Below are 21,550 nucleotides of genomic sequence, written 5' to 3'. Positions count from 1 at the left end.
GGTTAGACATCTTTTGGCAACAATGCCACTTCATGCTGACCTACACCATGTGTTAAATTACAACCAGAGAACAAAATTAGGAAAAACAAGATTCCAATTTGTGCTCAAAGAAACGAGCGTTGTAGCTACTACTTGAGAACTCTGCTTGATGTTTAAATGAAACATCTGTACTCTCCCATGCATTGCTGCATCTCATGTGGCAACCAGTGACAATTGAAATTTCTGGACAGAATGAGATTTGTTTATATACACTGATCCAGACTCATGGATCACCTTCCGGATATGAAAACAAATCCGGAACTCAGCCTTAGAGTCAATGGGGAAACTCAAGCAAAATGTAAAGCACAGGAGTATATATACCTGACATGTTGCTAAGTAGTTATCAACCTATCTATCAAATAACATGCTAATTAGCATGAACTGTGACTGTCTTAAGATGACCCTCAGTACAGATACTTATATAAGAGTATTCACCTAAATGAATAATATGAAACTAAGAAAATTTAATGAAAGAATGGTTTATAGCAACAGCAGCCACTTGTAACTCTTAGAATTGTACAAGTGTACCAAATGGACATATATGAAAAAAGATAAGCCAGTTGCTAACAGCAACACCCAAGAACAAGTGACAGGTGTTTCAGAAAGCTAATATTTAATCTGAAACTTAATTATCCATCTCATGCAGAAATGTAAACGTGTAAATAAAACACTTTAAAAATATTTAGTGATGGGCATGTTTTTGTTTCCAAGTTGATTGCACAATCCTTGATTTGTGCAGCTGTGGAAGTGCTTCTGATGCTTAGATTTCCCGGCACAGGTGACTCATGCACAGTTAAATTATTCTGTTAAGCTTTTGTGAAGAGTGGACTGTTTGACTGCCTGAAGAACGGAGTAGGCAGCGCACTTCACTGGAAAGCGTCTTCAAAAAGAAAGAAGTGAGACTTCACATTCACATTTCCATAAAATGAGAGAGTAGGAACATTTTAAGCTCCCTCAGTGAAGCGCAGTCCAAGTCAAAAATTACTGAACAAGCAGCTCCTCCTCCCTGCCTCCCCCTAACCCTTCCCCCTAAAAGTCCTGTACATTGTCCTGGAGACCAGAAAGCGATAACAAAAGAAAAAAGAATGAGGTAGTAGCAAAACAGAAAAAAACAAAGGGAAACGCTAGGGGATGCTAACTTCAGAGTATTCAAAAAAGGTATAGCAAAATACATTTCTGTATTAGCATGCTTACTGTTACGTTCATAAGATTAAGAAGCTTTAACAAGAGTAAAGACTTACTTTTCTAAAATTCTGGTGTCTGCCAGTGGATCCTTCAGTTTTTCCCCCAATACAACTACCTGTTATAGAAAGAATAATTTTATACATTAAAGGAAAACTCAATACTATAGTTACAGAATTCCAAACCCCTGCATTGCACTACTCCTAATTTCATTAAATAAAACACTAAAGTTACTCTTTTGTCAGAGCTTTCAATGTAACAATCCAGGCTCAACTGGAAGTACAGTGATTGCAAAACCCAAGATACAGGACAAGTCCTTCATATTACATAGGCAAGAAGTGCCTTAACAGGAAAGGGAAAAACCAAAACAAAATAAAAAAGTTTTGCAATTGGTTCAGAGAGGAAATGTCTTCACTGTTGTCTTGGCTAAAGAATGGACAAAACCAAGGCAGAAAGACTTTACTTTTCTTGTCCCTGGTAACTCTTTGTAGAACACTTTGTAACCACTTTGGGGATAAATGTTAGGTATCCTTTCGCCACCCTGCTATAAGCAAGAATCAAAAGGAAATGGAACATCAGCCAACATGTAGTCAATAACTGGACTTGCTCAGGCAGGAAAGATGGTGCATTATTTTAACAAAAGGGATAGTACCACATGAACTACACAGAAACAGCAATGCAGCAATAGAGAAAAGCATATAAATTTAATGAAATTTTACTGTAATCATTCTGCATATATATTCTTCTATATATGGAAATAAAAAAGGAAGAACATCTTTACTTAAGTATTCAAATATTAGAGCACTGAACACAACTGAATTTCTGAATGTTCAGTAAACACTGTTCAAAGGAAAATTATAGTTTGAGGTAGCACTGTAACATTTAGCCAACTGTTTTTTAGCATTCTGTGCTTCTAAAACATCAATTTATGTAGATATCAAATTTGCTCAAATTCTTTCTTCATTCTGCTGAGCAGCAGCAGCATGCATCCTCCTCTGTGGCTTGCTACTGACGTGAGCAGAAACTTTTACAGCTTGTGCTGACTAAGCGAGTCCAGAAAACCTACTGAATTCACCTTCTGAGGGTCACCAGAGAAGCAGCGAAAGCAGACCAACAGATTCCTTGTTCCCATAGATCAGTATAATCTTCAAAATGTTGGGCCCAGTCCATTCAATTGTAAATTAGGTTGATTAATTATGATGACTATTACTCTTCAAGCACTGGGAATTTTTTAAACAAAGGCTTTCTGGACCTTGCAGACTAATTCAACACTCACAGCAAAAAAATTCTGTCAATTATTTCCCATTGCCCCAGCTCTTTCAAAAATATTTTAAGATCACGATATTGACTGAAAGACATAAAACATACTATAACTGAGGAATTTCTAAGCCAAGCTTTTTTTTAAGCTTTGCTGCTGCCATATTTGAGATAAGAATTTTCAAGATTAGGCTATGGGGGGGGGGGGGGGGGGGGGGGGGGGGGAAGAGGTCACAAATTCAACTCCTTTTTGTATTTTTGGAAATTCAGATTCTGTCTTGATACTGCCATATAAACTTTAAAAAGTTTCAAATGAGTCCTTGAAGTTATTTATGTGAGAACTATTAGTCTCTTTTACCATCTACAAAACTGAACACAAAATCATATCAACTACTTGGGACCATACTCACTACATTTACATGGCTGTAAACTCTTTCCTCAGCTTTTTTTTTTTCTTTTTTTTTTCTTCTCAAGCTTTTCTTTCACAGAATGATCAGACCACACTATTTCTATCTACCAAAACACATGTCTTGGTATGCTTCTTCTTGCCCCTCAAAGCCACCTCTGCACTCTCAAGTTCTCAACACCTCCCAAATTAGTACCACCATATTTTATTTGCAAACATTTAGAACCTTCCCTTCCAGGTCATTACTGAAGATGCTAAAATTAGCACTGCTTAAAAGACTGCCATCTCAACTAGCAAGTAGGACCTAGTTAAAAATCAAGTTGCACTAGATATATTTTACAGTTAATATTTTAAATCAAAGCAAATGGGGTAATCCATCCCTTATAGGGTCTTTTCCCATTTTATTAACAGAACCTGACTTAGATCATGTAGCACTTAAGTCCTGAAAAGTAACATTAAGAAAGTATTTATAAAGGCATTATAGCTATTCCAATTTTCAATTAATATATCAGTTATCAAAAAGTAAAACTATAATCAGGTTTTATTTTCAATGGCAATTCTCTTCTGCTCAGAACATTGTGAATATGGTTCCAATCACCTAGGATCTTGCTAGTAGCCTATTTAACACTGGTATTGAGGAAGGGGATTCCAAAAGCTATCTCTATTCACAGGAAATCCTGAAACAAATATAAATTATATGTTGAGGCCACATGCTAACAGGCTAATGAAAACAGCTATATTGTATTTAAGCAAACATTAAGGCTTGAAACAGTTTAGTTACACCTAACACACTAACAAATATGCAAATAGAGTGAGAATGAAATATACACTTCAACATAACTGTGCAATATTCATAAGGCAGGATTCCTTAAAATAATGAGGACTCCTCATAACTTGTTGGCTTACAATTCTCATGTTTTGACTCTCAGCATTTTTCTTCATTTTAAATTGAGGCTTGTACCTGCCTCAATGAGGCCTCCTCCCAAAGCTGCTATATGAAGCAGCTAAGTACTACATTTTTATTTTTACTTAATGCATTGGTGTTTTGCTAGCTAAAGTGCTACATACATGTGGCAGTAATAATTGCTCTTTTAGAAAGGATTATACAAATTGAATGGAGAGATGCTTAAGCCTAGGAGAATAAAACATGCTAACTTTTATAATATGTTTATGCTTGTTACAACATGAGGGAATAGACTGAATAAAAACAATTTAAGTAACGCTGCAAATAACCTAGTTTGAAAAATTCACTGGCTTTAACAAAAAAAAATAAAGTTCTCCAAAACGCTGCTGATACTTGTGCTGCTACAGCCTTAGATATTTTTTTTTAATTATTATATTAAAGGGCTGTTGTTTTATATGTCCCTATCAATAGGAATCTTACTTGAATCTTGGAAATTTTCTGGAAAAAATACTAAAGGAGAAGGCCTAGATTGTGCTAAGATCTAATAAACAAGAAATATAACTGAGTTTAGTCCGAATCATTGGCTTAGACATGTGGGATATTACACTAGCAGTAAGTGTGCAAAATTCTTGGGAATATCTGAACTTAAAATTACACGGGGCAGATGGGGAGAACTCTTACAACTGTTACTTCAAGATAAAATGAGTTAACATCGGCAACTAAATATTACTATTTTACTATATTACCATATTACTACATATCTATTCTACAAATCCAGTTATATCACAGATGCTCATTGCCTTCATCTACTGATGTATAATTAAAGTGAACAATTTTGGCTATATCTCCATTAGCAAGTAATCTAGAGCAGTAGAAACTGATTGGTAGATCAAAGCAGCTGGTGCTGACACTCCTATGCTAGCCCGGTCTCCAGAAGCAAACATCACCATCACACAGGCCATTCAAAGTTTTCCAGGGATTTAATAACTGATTCAGACCTGTATGTCCCCAGTAGAGACAGAAGAGCACTTTGTACCTGCAGCAGAACTTAAAAACTAGTTTTCTGGGAAAGGAATGTAGTTCGAACATCCTGAGCAAGTATGTGGTAAGGGGAGATAATCGATTTTCTCCAAAACGTTATTAATGATCCAAATCAAAATGGTAATACATATGCTGGAATTGTATCCTACCTTTCCAAACCAGACTAACCAAAGCAGGTGTCATCTGACAAAACAGAATACTTGAGGGCACTGAAAGACTCCAAAAAAATTCTGTAAGCTTTTATTCTTAACTCCTCACCACAAAAAAAAAAAAAAAAAAAAGATCTAGTACATAGCAACCTACTGGCTACCAGAAAAATAATTTATTTTCCCTATTCCACAATTCAGCAGCAGACTTAAAACTGGATATCCCTATCACTTTGGCTTCATTTCTCTTTGCTTCGTTTCTTCACTCCATCTTTTAAATCCTTTTCTTTTTTTTCTTTAAATAGTTTACTTCTTTTCTTGTTCCCCCCTTGTTTCTTTAATATTTTTCTCTCATTTATTTTATTTCCTTCTATTACCTGGGCTATTAAATACAGCAAGAGAAAACTGAAGATTCTGGCATCTCCAAACTTTCAGACAGAGCTGTCAGTGTTGTTTTTTTTTATTTGGAAATTCAGATGGTGTAGCCTGAGACAGGCATGTAAGCACTACCACTGTGATTTAACTTGCCCTAACTCAAACAAAATGTAAAAGGGCTAAAGATGAACATGTGTTTGCTTCAATCATTCAAATTGATCTCTAAATCCAGTGCTAAGCAACTGCGTGAATTGAGAAAAAGCAGATTAATGACACAGGAATATTAGTCTACTGTAAGACTGAAATTAGCCTGGTTCTAAACATCATCTCAGAGAACAGCCACAGGAATACCATGACAGAAATGCTAAGGGAAACTAATCACGTAACTTATGTTATGGAAGAACTTCATTACAGAAAGACTAGATAAAAATATATTTGGCGTATACACAGTTTTTCACCTTAGGAGTAAAGCCAGGAATATATTGCTTCATCTTTGCCTTTTTTTTTTTTTTTCCTTTCTGAGCTATGTCATTTGTTTATATAATAATTTAATCTTCTAGATTTTAGGTTAAATGCCAGAGTTTCTCTTAGCATTGTAAGTTATAAACAGGATTTTGTCACACATGATTAACTCATTAGTTGCTCAGAATAATCAAAATATTCAGAGACTCACCTAGTTTCACTGACATTCAATACACAGCATCCAAGTAATTTTCCAGAAGAGTTTTGCAAATGAAAGAATGGGCTTCACTCTGCATTTGCTAAAATTTAGATGAAAAGAAAATCAGATCTCTTTAAAGCAATTCCTAAAGAAAAAGCTGTCTTTTAAGAAAAAAAAACAAAACAAACAAACGACAAAGCAACACTATACAAAGTTTCACATCTACATAAACTGAAAATTTTAAGTATAATGACAATCCTTTTCATTTCAGAAGCTTCCTTATGTGTGGACCTGGGCTTCAAAGCAAAACCCAGAGTCTGTAACTAATTCTGGGTTTAATAACAAAAAATCAGTTAGCAGCAATTTTCATCAACATTAAATACAACTTACTCAATTGATTTTTTTAAACCCTATTAAGCAATTACAGAATTTTAATATGAATTCAATACTAAATTTTTAATCCATAAAAATCTAGGAAGCAATAAATCATTTCATTTACTCATATACTGAGCATAAATTCCGTCTTCCTGTAACTCACGAGCACCAGATGCTCTCGGGTCACTTCAACACAAAAAATCCAAAACATTTGAAAAGAAAGTTCAGTGCAGTCCTATAATAAGCAAAAGGGAGGGGTGGAAACGTTAAGATCATCTTCCACACTATACATTCTAGTTTCAGCAAAAGAAAGTGGAACTGGAAGTCTCCAGCCTGTCTTGTAAGTTGGTCTTCATTTGTTTCATAATTTGAATCTTTACACAAACAAGGTGGTGATTTCTCCCACAGAGCCCCTCTCCCTCCTCTCTGCCTGGCCTAGGGCATACTGTTGCTTTGGTCAGCAACTACACTACTTTATTTCATTAATTTAAGGCAACTCCTTTGATCCAAATGTAAACCCGAGGATAACCTCTTAGCTTGCTCAGAAACAATCTCTTTTTTCCCCTTAAATCTCAGTTAGGAACCAAGAGACTTTTTTCAGATCATTAGCTCTCTATATCCTATTAAACAAATTTTGATCTAATGAGTGGCAATTTTTCTTGACTGTGATAGGCAGAGCAGCCCCAATAATTACAACCAACATAACTAACTGCCCTATATTACTACATTTCCCACTCCTTGTGGATGGGCTCTGATTGTGCTGCTGCTACTCCTTATTCATTGCACTTCTACAGCAGGTGCATAAGAACAAATCCAAATAAGAGTGGTTTGACTTCACTGTTCTCCTGAGTAAATGTGGTTTTGCACAAGTAGTGACACGGGCGCATTTCCAGAGAAGCACAGAGACACCACTGCAAGCACTCACACATGCACACAAGTCAGTGAGAAGGAGTACAACTTTCAAATCTCTCTTCTCTTCTACAAACCAGTGTCAAAAGTATTTTCTCTCTATTTAGTTATTTGCTTTTCATGCTTCTATGAAAGACATTAAGAAAAAAATGTATGAAAAGATGTTCTTATATAAGTAAATACAAAAGTTCCGTAACTTAAGAACAGCTTTAAACTGAGGATTTTCAGCACAAGTGAAAAAAAAAAAAGCTCTGAGGAAAAAACAAAAGTATAAGGACTAATGAAAATGTAAAGGTGAAGGAAAACAGGCCATGGAGAGACAAGCAGTAAATAAAGCTGAAGTACACCCTAGAAAACACAAATTCTTAATAAAACAAAGCAGGTCTTCATGGTCTAAAAAGGTTATTTGAAAAGCAACACCAAAGATGCATAGCATGCAGAAGTGTTCAGGATGCTTGAAAAGAAGTCTTTCATAACTTAACCACACACAATATGCATTATTCAAAACAATCTATTTTATTACGATCTGTTCTGAACACAAGAGCAGCAATAATGAAGAAAAATCAAAGAATATAGAAAAGTTCAATCAAAAATGCACAACGGTCATGGAAATATACTACTGAAGCAGCATTTGAAGGATAGAATCAACAGTAGATGGAAGACGGGTTTAAGGAGAAGCACAAGGAGTGCAGAAGAAAGTCTCCTTACTCAGTGTTTGTACCTGATATTACAATGGAGTGGAGGAGATTAGGCCTGTTTACTTCTCACAGTCCAGCTAGAACGTGCTCAGTAGCTCTGTCTGGTTATCACTACAAGGATTTGGAACATATCTGCCTCATCTGATTTGGATGGATGAAACAGATTTAGGCAAATCATTGAACTGGTACAAACTGTACTTTCAGAAATCTATCATGCTGCCTAACGTAAGAGTTTGGGATGGCACAAAAAAAATAAATAGCCTGATACTGCAGCATAACAGTTTAAGTTTTCTCCTAAAACCTTGAGTGCTCGCTCTAACACATGCAGGTGCTTTATTTTTCCGGTGGTAAGATTTTCATTGCATTCTGAATCAAGAAAACAGTATGTTTCTCCCTCTCATCTCATTGTCAGACACAGGCTGACTTTTGGTAAAGTTTTAGCTGAAGCAGATATATAACACAAAGAATTACTGCTCAATGATTTAAGTCCTGCTAAATTATAAGCAATCAAAACCAGGGTCTTAGAATAGAAAGTGTCAAGCATTATTACCTACAAGCACTGCTACCTGTAACTCCATTCACAACCAAACTTCATGCATGACCAAACATGTCCAGTGCATGATAAACCATTAGGAATATAGGAAGGCCTTCTGCCAGCAAGACAAAATAATCCTGTTTCAGCAAGATTGGCACAATGTCTGATCTACCTAAATAGATCAGTCTCTTGGGATTTTTTTTGACCCTAAGAAACAATGGAACATCTGAAAAAGTTTAACAGTAATATCTACTTACAAACAAAAAGCATATAAACACATACATGAAGGCTACAGGGGGTCACGGCCATGATCCTCATGATACAACGAATCAAAACCCCTTTGTCACTCGTAAGACGAACCTTAAACAAACTACACCGTCTGTTCTGTGTTTCTCTTTGCGTGACCATGGATGTACAAAGCAACCAGTAACCTTACTGCAAGATAAGACAAATCTTGCAAAGATGAAAATCTGCACTTCCTGGGCCATCTTCAGCTGGATAGTACATAGTGTCCAATCAAGGAAGTGGGTAGATGCAACCCTTTCACAAATAAGATGACATGTGAACAGAGATATTGCTACTTGAACCTATTGAGATGCATCCTTCTGCTTTCTATATATTCTTAGGTTAATGGGGTATTAAGCCCATGTCCACTTTAAAAAGAGCATCTGTGAAAAAAAACATCACCCAAAAAAGCTGTGAGCACGGCAACACATATGCTCATTCACTGCAACACATCGCTGGGAGAGATATTAATTCAGTCTCCAGAAACCACAGGGCCACATTAGCACACTTCATTGCCGGGGACAGTGCCATCATGAGGTTTTCTTTTTTCCTTCTAGTTTCCAAGGCAGCTCAGGTCCAGTTAGTTCAACTGTTTCATTGCATGCTCCAGCGTACAGGATGAAAGCTTATTAAAAGCTTATTTGAAGTTTATTCTTGCCCCCCCACAACATTAATTTCAATCTCAATTGAAGTGCAACGTCTACCTTGCCTGAGGTTGAAAAGAGATGCTTCTGTTTAAAGCATTATTGTTCTAGTAGCAATAAAATCTACATACTTACTTAAATCACCTAGAAATGCATTGTGCCTTGTAGAGTGGGTGGATAGCATTAGTAGTCCAAATGTGATGTCACCAAAAGCAAAAGTCGACTTTGGCACAGTCTTCTGAAAAACAAGAACAACAAAAAACCCCACAGTTCTATAAAGATTAATCCATTCAAAACAACTTTTAGAGGTAAGCCCTTCACTGCTGCTCTCTGTTTTCTCTCCTGCCATTTCAGTCACTTTATTTCCATCCCTAAACTGTTCACAATTTCACTTTCCAATTCCTCTATTCACCGTAATGAAGTAAATACACATGAAGGAGAACTTCAAAATTGCATACCACCTTTTATGTAGGTCTGGCACTGCCTGAAATCCAAATCTGCAAGACAAATGCAACAGTCTAATGGTAACATTAAAGTTACAGTTCTAACACTGCCTACAAAACATTAATATTACAATTATTATATTACAATTGCTTTAGGGTATATGATGACCTTGCAGAACATCAATAACACACCAGGCAAATTTCTGGAAAGAAAATATATCAATACAATCTTAACTGTGCGTGTGTACTATGGTTCAAACAGGACATGTGAGCTACCTCAGAACACAGTTTAAAACTCTCAGAGAACAGGGCACGCAACAGCATAAGAAAGACTCAAACATCTTCCCCTCACTAATGAAAAACTAATTTCAGTAAGCTGTACGGAGCAGAAGCCAACTATACAACAGATATTTTTATACACGAACACTCTACTTACTCCGCAAAGAAATAGCTCCCTGTCTACTACAGACCACAAATTCTGTATTCCTACATACAGTACTGTGTTGTAAAAACACATGCACCAATTTGGTAACACAATCTTACGGCCGACAATCCTGCTGGGAAAAGTACTGCTAGTTATCACTATTGATACTTTCCATTCAGCACTCCCATGTGGCAAAGTATATCTTTTAAGGTCTACATAAATCTATTTCCTTCCATCGCATGCAAGGACAGGCAGATTTCCTTTGACATAAGATGAACTTCAAAACCCCGGTTCTTTACCACTTTGTCCCCCAGCACATAAAACATAGAAAGAAGAAGCTGTCAAGCTGGAGAAGAAGAATGCCAATGTTTGAAGAAGGTCTACTGGACAAGCTTAATAGGATAAGAAAGGTAGACCATTATCATCTACTTATCTACTTTTCTATACAGTAAAATGAAATATTCTAATGTTAGAAATCAACATTTTTAATCAAATACCAGTATACAGATAAGAAATGGCAAACTATACTCTATGGGGCAGGAGAAGCGTCTAGGTGCCATTTTAAAGAACAATCTATACAAGTTTATGAGAGGAGATTTTTCATTTCTTATGCCAGCAATACAAAGATTAACATAACTCAATATAAATCAACCATAAATTTAGTTGTCCATACAAAGGTAGTACCAGTTTAACTAAAATAATTTTGAAAAGCAATTTCAGTTATTTTAATGAAAAAATGTTTGTGATCCTTTTGACTTAAAGCGGTAGGGCCTCAATTACCTTTGACGTTAGAGGCTTCTATAGCCCCACCTCAATTGAGCTGAAACTCATAAAAAGTCCTTCAGCTTATACAAAAACTGGGTGTAATAGGAGGTAGTGACAGAGCAACATGAATGCCTGAGATTGAATTTTCAGGCACAGTTGCCTGTTGTTTTACCACTCACTTTAAAAGCAAGTTAAATTGACAGCTAAATTTCTTAAAGGGTTAAAAAAAAAACCCTTAGTACTAGGATTTGTGTCCTGACTTTCCTGCCAAACTGATCAAACCAGCACATTCTCAAATCTTTTTGCCATCTCAGCTTTTTTTCTCTTCATAAAAGCCAAACCCATCAACATAATTTGTAGGTTTGTACATATCTTTTTTCCTGCCCCATTTCCTAGCACCTTCTAGTTACTCTTCATCTTGATTCAGACTATTCTTCTGATTTTATTATGCTTTCCAGATCCTGCGAAAGAACACATTTTCCCTCTTTTCCTTCAAATTTGTATACTATTTGGACTTGCTTTATGCTGTCTTTTGCTTCTATATTTTCATCTTCCTCCTTGCTAATCTACCTTGTTCTGTTATTAGAAACGACAATTTGTTTAATTCACTCACTATGACTCACTTATTCATTTGAATCCTTGTCCCCCTTTCTGAGGTCATTCTCCTCTATTTTCTAAGTCAGTGAAATTCAGATCACAAGCTCTTCAAGGCTGGTATCTTATTATCTATGAAACGTCATGCAAAGCTTTAGTACAGCACAAAATGTTTAACGAATGCTTCTGAGCTGAAAAAAAAAAAAAAATTTGAAAAAACCTGAAGTACAGTATTTTAACAAAAAAAAAAATTCAGAAAACATATTTTAAGCAAAATTGCTGAGATGTTAGAAAGTTATCATTGGAACTACCATACTAGTTCTGAACTCTAGTTTCATCCTCAACCACACAACTGCTAGTAGTAGCTTGATTACATATAATGAATGTTGCTGCTATGGATGGCAAGAAAAACTTTATTAAATCACATTACTACATTAAAATTGACAGCAAGGAAAGTGTGTGTGTGTGGGGGGGAGAATCTGCATTACTATTCTGACAGTTCTTGGAAGCTGTGATTCATGCTGCTACTTGCTTTTCTACTCGCAGTCAGAGGAAAATCCGGTTTCCTTTAGAATATTTGTTGTTACTATGAAAACTACTTTAAAATCTGCACAAGTCAAAGTCACCCAACTATTTTGCAGTCTATTATGATATTTCAAAACTGAAGTATTTTAATACTTGAAATTAATGAATTAAAATTTGTGAATACTATAAAATTTGTGAAGATTATATTGGTTACTGAAGGCTTGAAAAGTATCTTTGACATTATTGAGCAGGGAATTCTCTAGAAACAAAAGTAGCGGGCTAATAAAGTTTTCTTCACTTTCACCATTACTAAGTCTATGAGAAGTTTCTCTAAATCTATCAGCAAGACACACTGTAATTCTCCACTGAGACTTGATAAAATCTTACAAGTTGAACATAATGAGGTAAATTTCAGTCTACTGTTTATAATAATTAATTAATAGGTAATGTAAATACTGGCAAGACCAGAAAGAACCAGAGAAATGTCATTCTAGACAGAAGTCCAGCTCCTCCTGCTTTTCAACTAATAACTCCATGTTACAAGACAGAGGAGCAGGCTTAAAGGAAATCCCATTTGGGAGGTACTATCTTTTGTTCTTATGCTGAGAGAAAGATCTTATTCTTTGGCTATTAATGGACGTATTTCATACAGTAACTGGTATAAATGGAAATCTTTAGACAGCACCCTTTCATTTTTATCTCTGCACTATTAAAAGCACTTATTCCGTATGGCCTTTAAATGGAACAGCCCTATTTCTTAAGCTCAAGTTACACTTTCTTTTCCTCTTTACTACTGAAAGCGAGGTCTAAGTTCTAGTCTTTTCAAAGAAATACACCAAAACTCTCTTTTTTTTCCCAAAACAATGGGAAAATATGAGTTTAATCACAGCGTAAAGCTATTCTTTTAATTTTAGAAGGATTTATTTTACATTCTAAACCAAACTAAGAGTCAAGCAACCCTGCAGTCAGTGAAACACAGTGTCATCTCATTCTGACCAGGACAATAATTCCCTGGTTAACGGTCAAAACATCTTATACCAGCTTATGATTAAGCGAGTTCTTCAGCGGGCAGTAAAGCACACTGCTGACAGCTCTACCCTCCTCTCCCCCACCATGAGAAGCCAGCTTCCCCTCCCGTCGTCCCTCTGACACACCACGATATTCTCTGTCCCCATCCCCTTCCAGAACAGCCCAATGTTCTGCCTGTCTCCTCAAGCCCCGTTGGCACATACAACCATCTCCTGTTCTCCTATCCAACACAGACCCAACGTGTGCTGAAAAGAACAGGTCAGTGCCAAACTCGCATTGCATTATCCTTCCCTCAAGAGAGGGTCACATGTGACACGTTTTTCTCTACCCAGTTTGCCTATTTTCCCAAAACCTGTAGGAACATTATGGTGTTTGAGATTTCTATCCCTCCTACAAGCACGGTTGCAATTGGTCACTGATTTCAAAAGCTACTGGCGAATACGTAAGGAAAGAATGAGAGAAAACAAGGAAAAAGCATAAATCACGTTTCCTTAGGAAATCGGGCTTGGAAAAAAGGCAACTCCCTACAGCTTTTAATGGAGAAAATTTCTTGGTTGTTTACTGAGCCAAGGGAAATAAGCAGATTTTGGCAAAACATTTCCCGATTTCTGTGGCTTTTCACAACTTCACACTTAAGTTTCAAATATACCTTTAGGGGACTAAGGACTGGGAAAGTTACTCCATGTAACAAGACAGTTTTTCCCCTAGTGTATCTTGAAGCTTTTGGATGATTGATGAAAACCCACATAATCCAAACCTTTGGCACTTCTCTACAAGATCCATCTGAAAAATTATGAACCGTCTACCCTACCACACCAGCAGGAGTTTACCCTCTCTGAATTCACACCACCTTCTCACTGGCAGCCACCAACCTGATGGAATGTTACTCTGTCAGGGTGCATGTCAGTAATAGCCACAACTAAAAAGGCAAAACCAGTCTCTGACATTACATTAAACATGTAATGAAATAGCCACCAAACACATCAAATGTTCTTAAATGCCAGAAACTAATATTTACTGTGTCAGTAAGAACTCTAGTCAAATGTAAAATGGCGACTTACATTTTATTTACAAGAGCAGCAGCATTCTCAGAATTGGAAATATGAAATTAGCTATATTAATACAATTTATTTTGAAGCATCCTTTTTATTAGGCAGCTTAGTATCTCATACTCTCATTCTGTAAGATTATAATTTACTATATAAAAATATATATTTCCTCAAGATTTCTAATGCACATGTTAGAAAACTCACACGTTATCTTTCCCCCTCCTACAAGAGCCACTTGTTACAGGCCTGCCTCCTCTACATTCACAAACACCTGCCCCAATGGTATTTAAAAGAAAGTGCTGGAACTTTCTGGATATCTACCAGTTCAGCAGATACTGAGTGTGCTTATGGGATCTGAGATCATCCTTCTGCAAGCAATTGAGATATACTCACAAACTTGTGGAGCTGCAAGCTGAAAACTCTTGTAGATGATGATGTTAGCAATACTACACCCTACCATAAAGCACTTAAAATTCAGACATCATGCCGGATGATCAGCCCATTCCCAGGTACTCATTCTCTTCTAAATGCCCCACAGCAACACCACTACCATGAGATGAGTTAGTAATTAAGTTTTGCTGCCTGCTCTGGCTGTAATGGGCAATACTACCCTAAACTATAGTCTTCGCTAGAAGAGATTATTAGCAGGGCACAAAAAGGGGATTTCATACAACAGGATCCACAGTTCTAAAGTATCAAAGCCAGGGAGAGTTGCATCACTCAGAAAGACTTTTGAAAAGGTTAGTAAAGATGCGAACCATAAAGGTAACCAATGGACACAATATTATGCTTTCACCTGTTCCTGAAGGCCTAGGACACAGGTAAGGTTAGTACTCACAATCCTGGTCCCTGTCCTTGATGTATATAGCTAAGCTTTTCCTATCAAAACAGGAGTGATATAGTCTTTTAACATGCCAGCAGGAGGAAAAAGATGTGCTCTTATTTTGTCCAGCAGCACGGGGTTACAGCACAGTAACCTGGAACAGGGAAGTCTGAAAGCCAATCTCTACTCTGTCAGAAGGGATTCAAACCATAATCTCTCAGGAGGCTCCATGTTGCACTGGGAAGATGGACCAACTCATAACTTCTCATTTCAGTGGCTATCTTCAGAACATGGAAGAAAATTAGAAGTACAGAGCGGAACCAGCAGTGTGTATGCCTCTCTAGGGAGAAGCGCACCCAAATGAGAGAGACAAGCCTTGGTTTCCAGTTCCTAACAGCATTGAAAATTTTAAATGGAAAAAAATATAAAATAGCTTTTGGAACACAGGCCAGAACACAGGTACTCCCCGCCTTTATCTCCAAGAAAACAGATGACCTAGTATCTCTCTTTGGCCCAATTAGACTTTAATTATCTTGTACACAAGGAAAAGTGGATTTTTAGGGTTTGAGGTTTTGTTGGTTTGTTGTTTGGTTTTTTGTTTGTTTGTTTTTTTAAGGAGACATCAACAAAACCTCTTCCTCCCTCCCCCTTTGTGTTTCTGAACAAAAGGGAGAGTCACCACAGGGTTTTGGTCCGAGTCCAATCCCATAGGTGTGCCTGAGGTGTGGTTTGAACATGCCTTTGGACAAGTGAATGCCTAATTTACAGATTGCCTAATTTATGAAGAGTAAACAGATTTAGATGCCAAGATGCTCAGTTGTGACAAGATTATGGAAGATCTGAGTGGGAACAAAATTTCAAGGTGTTTGGAAAACTTTACTAGTGAAAACCTAGAGACCTGTAAAATTTAGCCAACACATGGCTACAATTTTATTTGGGGCTAGATACCCAAAATCCATCTGAATCACAATTTTGACTTCTCTACATTATTTTATGGATCTGGCCATATAACAAAATAACATACATCAAAAACCTTCTCTGAGATACCTGCAAATATCCTTTTTAATGGAACTCTAAAAGGACCTCCACAGAAGAGCAGGCCACATATAGTTATTTTTAAAATCCACTTTAAATGGATCTGTCTTACTCCAGGAACTGTTTTCTTTTGATTTAACATAAGCATAATATTCTAGTGCCATTTATCTTGTGGTACCAGGCTGTCATTATGGGTAAAGTAATCAGCTTCAAAACTGAAGCTTCCTCACGTACTCTGAGATTATTAAACACATAGTTATAAGGACGAAGCATTTAAGTAGCCACATTTATGCCTCATTTGACTACGTTTTTGTCATGAAAATGAGGGATGCCCATAGTATCTACTAAGCTTCATAAGATTCACTCTCTAAATATATCTTTATCAGTCTTGAATCTCAAAGGGTATATCTAATTTTTAAGGATCTATATTTAATAAAATATTAATACTACTAATGATGATTTTATAATATACCCAGCCATGCTCCTCAGAGCATCAGTGCAGAACAAGAAAACTAATTCAGTGATTTTAATGACAAAATGTAACAGTTGGAAAGAGTCCAAAGCACGCAACGCTAAACTGCTGAAAGAATGTAAGAACCAATGAAAACTTGTTGCTTCCACATAATACTAAATGTATGAGAACTGCAGAGCACCAAAACTTTATATATATATGATTACATATTCTGAAAGCGGTTATAATTAAGAATTTATATTATACACAAAATGTAGGGTAAGAGAATATTAAGGCTATAAAATTAAACACTCAGGCATGAGGTATGCCAAAATTAAAGTGGCCTTTGCATTACAAAGGAATTTTGTGGCAGCAGTAGAGGTTGAGAATTCAATCCTTCAGGGCAGCACACAGCTGCATTAACCATGAGCCTCCTTCCTCTGCTGTGATTTTGCATTTCACATCTTTAACTCCTGCAACTAATGAACAGGGGAATGTCCACAAACAGTTTCAAATTGTTACAGCCTGCCATTAACTGAGTTAACAGAATAACCAACTGCAATAGTAAGTTGTTTTCCCCAGGTGGACCACCCAGGAAGAGAATGAGCTACCTTCCCCATGGATACAGCCGAATTTGCTTGTGGCAGAGTCACATTCATAGAATCATAGAATCGTCAAGGTTGGAAAAGACCCTTAAGATCATCGAGTCCAACCGTTAACCTATCACTGCCAAGTCCATCTATACCATGTCTTCGAGCACTGTATCTATCCATTTTTTAAATACCTCCAGGGATGGAGACTCAACCACTTTGAGACACTGGAATCTTTCATTTCAGACTCTGCTACATGACTGAAGGTGCGCTTCCCACACCTCCTTCTATTCTGAAAGCCCATTAAATTCAAAATAATAATACCAATGCTACTAACAATAATTCAGTATTAGTAGAAGATGAGAGAGACAGCTGAATGGTTTGGCCACTGTCTGTAGTCTCACCGGTATTTCCCCCCCCCCCCCCGAGATAAAGCTACCTTAAAACAGCTATTGCTCTCCCAGCAGCCTGGCAACTCTCTCCTGTTCTTGTTTCACCTCTTCAGTGGTGCCAGTACAGCTTTCTACAGGGCAAACCATCTCAATTAGCATAGAAAGGTTAAAAATGCATTGCAAAATAAATAAATAGAAGGTAAGAATGGCAGGAACAACTACTACTGTCTTTGCTACACAACTGTCTACTAATACCATCTATCCTCAGAAACATTTCTAGGTCTGCTTTATTATCTGGCCTTTATAATTCTAGGGTTCATATGGAAACAAGTACTTTAAAAAGGCTGAAACACTAGAACGCACTTTTCTTTACTTCAAACATCTGCCAAAGTCTTTTCCTCAAGAAAAACTAACTCATTACAATGTGATGAAAAGGAAGGCACCTTAACTGTAATTCCACTTCTTCCTAATTATATTGTGTATTTTGTATTAAAAACTGTATTAGGGTACTTATTTTCTATTCTAAGAAAACTACCCATATTCTTCAATCTACAAAATTAGGCTAAAGCTGTGAGGCTTTAGACAGCAAATTATACATCTCTTCTGAAGGGGTGCAGACCTAAAAAAGGAGCTGTTTTCAAACGACGAAATTACCTAGAGAAGAAAACTGCATTTTTGATTCACAGCTCTTTTCAACATAAGTCTATTATTTTTAGTAAAAAAACTCACAACTTTTCAAGTTGATAAAAACATTTCATATAAAGAACATGTGGGGAGCGTGGGGGTCAATATCCCTACTACTAACCTACATTTTCAACTTTATGCACAAGTTTAGAATAGGGCCAAAAAAATAGCAAAAGCTCAAAGCTCTCGAAAGCAGCAATTTCCTTGGCAAGACCAATCCATCCGTGAAGATTCATGACTTCGGTGAAATTCTATACTAACAAGATAATTAACCAACACTGCAAATTAAATTTAAAGTAATTACCACTCAGTTTTTAAACTGCTGAGTACAAAAAGTGTAAAATTAGCTACAACAGAGAGTTTATGAGGTCCTTGGAGCATTAACAAAGAAAACACTCTCTGCTTTCCTCACATCCTTTTATTTTACCTATATGTGTTAAACTTTTCTATGTAAGAACATGAAGTGGAAGAAATAAAAAACAAGACCTGGCTGAATGACTTCTTAAACTATTAAATATCAACCCAGGAGTTATTTTTTTCCTGTTTGGACTGTTTCTTAAGAAGAGTTAACTCTTGCCTTACCAACAAAATTCTCAGATCTGAAAAATGCTAGCACCCACATTCAACCAAAAAACTCTAACCCAAATGTGTAATGTTTGGTAATCTGAAAGCAGTGTCCGTAACACTTTTGAGACAGTATCTCAAATGGATATATATGAAAACTAGTAGCTTATTAAAAAAAAAAAAATTGCAGTTACTTGTCCTGTCAAGTAGAATTCCTCTATCATAACAACCAAATACTGTCTAATTTCAAATAACAGGCCCAAACCCCACAGATATTCATAGACAAAATCAATTTTATTCCTATAAGAATGAAGAGTGTGAAACAACTGCAACTGCTCATATTGAACTTTGCCAGGACTGCCACAGTTGAGGTGTATTTCTCAAGTACTTCTTTCACTAGAATATTTGCTTAAACAATCCTCTTGCCTTCTGGCACACCTGTCACCCAGAGAAATTATCTAGGTTAAATTTAACCACATTAAAAAAAGAAAAAAAAAAAAAAAAAGGTACTTAATTTTAACCTGGATCATTTCCCCAACCCAGTTACGGGACACGGTTCCATGAACCATTGTGCTGGCACAGCTGAGGGGGGCAGCACAGAGGTGAGAGCTGGGAGCACAGAACAGACAGGCCTGTTTAAGTCAACACTGCCACCAAAAGCACTGCTTGTCAAACTATGTCATCAAGAAAAATACTTACTTGAAGGATTTGGAGGATCAGGATCTATGATCAGCCACTCTGCCTCTACACGCCACTTCATACCCCAGCTAGAACTATATCTGACTTTCCTTGCGCCTCTTAGTAGGTCAACTTTTAACATGCACATGAAAACAACGCCCTTATAAAAATCTAAATACAAATACGTTTGATTAGTTTACAAGCACTCCTCCTCATGGAAAAAAAAAAAAAAAAAATCGAATTTATATCCAGGCCTAAAGTACCAGGAAACTGAAAGAAACTGGTTGGCTTCAGCCAACCAAAAAAACCCCAAGTCTACTTTAACAGAAACACAAAAATGAAGCACCACGGACTTCCAGCCCCTCTCTAGTCATATTTCACAGATGCACACACAGAGCATTTGGCACGCTGATTTCAAGGATGCACGTAAGTCGGCAGAAAACCGGGGGCTACTGAGAAGTCCTCACGTTTAAGAGCACGAACACGTTGTAGGCACGGCAATAAAGTTATCAGAGGGGGAAAAAAAACCAACACCAAGCCCCCGAAGCGCGTACTCAACCTGTGCCCGCAGCTCCAGTCCACCTGCCGCAGGGCGGCTTCGGGCCGCGGGAGCGCCGGGCACCCTCCAGCCGCCCGCAGCCCGAGGCCCCGCAGAGCCGTCCCGCCGCAGGGAGGCCCGGGGGCCCGCCACGGCCCGGCCGCCGGGCGGCACCTACGGCCGCGGCCCGCGCCTGCCCGCCGCGTAACCGCCCCCGCCCCGCTCACCGCGCTGCGCGGAGCCGCCGCCGAGAAGCTCCCCCGCGCGCGGGGCGGCGGGGGCGGGCGAGCCCCTCCGGCGGCCGCCAGACGAGCCGCCCCGCCGAGGGGAGCGGCGGCGGACGTGCCCCGGGGGGAGGCGCCGCCCGCGGCTCTGCCCGCCCCACCGCCGAGGGGCCGGCGGCGGCTCGGTCCGGCGGGGGATGCCGGGCAGTCCCGCGCCCGCCCTACCCTGCCCTGCGCGCAGCCCGGCCGGCGGGGGCGGGAGCGGCCCGGGCGGGCGCCGGGCCAGGCGGGCAGGGCTCCAAACGTGCCCGGGAGTTGTGACAGGAGCAAAGTGGGTCACCGGGCCTAGCGGCTGCCCCGCGAGCGCCCCCCGCCCCCGGCGGCGGCCGCCCCCGCCCGCGCCCTGCCCAAGGGCAGCCGCTGCCCTCCCCGCGCGCCGCCGCTGCCCCGGCGCCGGGGGACCGGCCGCCGCTGTCAAACTTCAACGGCTTCCCCTCCGCGGCGGCCCCCGCCTTCCCCCCGCGCCGCGGCCGGGCCCGGCGGAGCCGCCCGCCCCGCCCCGCCGCGCCGCGCGCTCCTTCTCACCCGGCCCCGCGCGGCCGCTGCCCGCCCGGCCGCTCCCGGCCGCCGCCGCTCGCCGCGCGCAGCCCCGAGCCCGCCGCCGGCACAGAGCCTCCTCCAGCGGCGCGCCAGCAGCCGGGCCCGGGACTCCCCCGCCACCGCGCCTGCGCTGCTCGAGCCCACCGCCGGCGGCCGCGGCGCCTCGCGCCACCGCGCGTGCGCCGAGGCGCACTGCAAGCCGCAGCACCCCGGCCCCTTCGCGCGGCGCCGCCGGCGCGCATGCGCAGCGCGGCGGCGGCGGGGAGGTGATGCCCCGCCCTCCGCGGGCGGCGAGGGGCTGGGCACGGGGGGGGCGCCGCGCAGGCGCAGCGGGCGCCGCGCCTCGCCTCCCTGACCTCGGCTCCCCTCGCCTCACCTCACCCCGCTCCGCTCGGCTCCGCTCCGCTGGAGGAGGAAATGGCGGCGGCCGCGCTGCCGAGCGGGGCCTGAGCCTTCGGCCATCGGCCGCGGGGGGCGGCGTTCCCGCGGGGCCGTGTCCGGGCGTCTCCGGACCCGGGAAGCGCGACTCGGCGAGACCCAGCAGCGCCGCGCACTCGGGCTCGCCCGGTCGCTGGGCTGGCGGTAGCCGGGCTGCCAGGTGGGGAGCCGGGGAGCGGGGAGGGTGCCGGGCCGCGCTCCGCCTCCGGACGGCGGCGCCGTGGGAGGCCGCGAGCGATGCCGCCCT

General features: G+C 40.1%; 1 protein-coding gene across 7 annotated transcripts in view; it reads right to left on the bottom strand.

Moving 5' to 3' along the window:
* Positions 1-21,261, bottom strand: part of CLOCK (clock circadian regulator) — a 64,883-nt gene extending 43,622 nt beyond the window's left edge. For 3 of the 7 annotated variants that reach the window (XM_082314839.1, XM_082314844.1, XM_082314845.1), the window contains exons 1-4: positions 20,851-20,979; positions 9,593-9,695; positions 6,024-6,111; positions 1,281-1,339 (exon numbers count right to left, since the gene is read on the bottom strand). The gene's annotated coding sequence lies outside the window, so the exon portion shown is untranslated. Of the gene's footprint in view, positions 1-1,280; positions 1,340-6,023; positions 6,112-6,510; positions 6,532-9,592; positions 9,696-11,712; positions 11,791-20,850; positions 20,980-21,241 lie in introns of those variants that run through there. The other 4 variants (XM_082314841.1, XM_082314842.1, XM_082314840.1 and 1 more) reach the window with 4 other exon arrangements.
* Between the last annotated feature and the right edge of the window lie 289 nt (positions 21,262-21,550).

The sequence above is a fragment of the Platalea leucorodia genome, assembly GCF_965183815.1.
Source record: "Platalea leucorodia genome assembly, chromosome: 6".
NCBI classification, from domain to species: domain Eukaryota; kingdom Metazoa; phylum Chordata; class Aves; order Pelecaniformes; family Threskiornithidae; genus Platalea; species Platalea leucorodia.
Note: the sequence above shows the minus strand (reverse complement) of the source record. Positions and strands in the feature narration are given on the sequence as shown.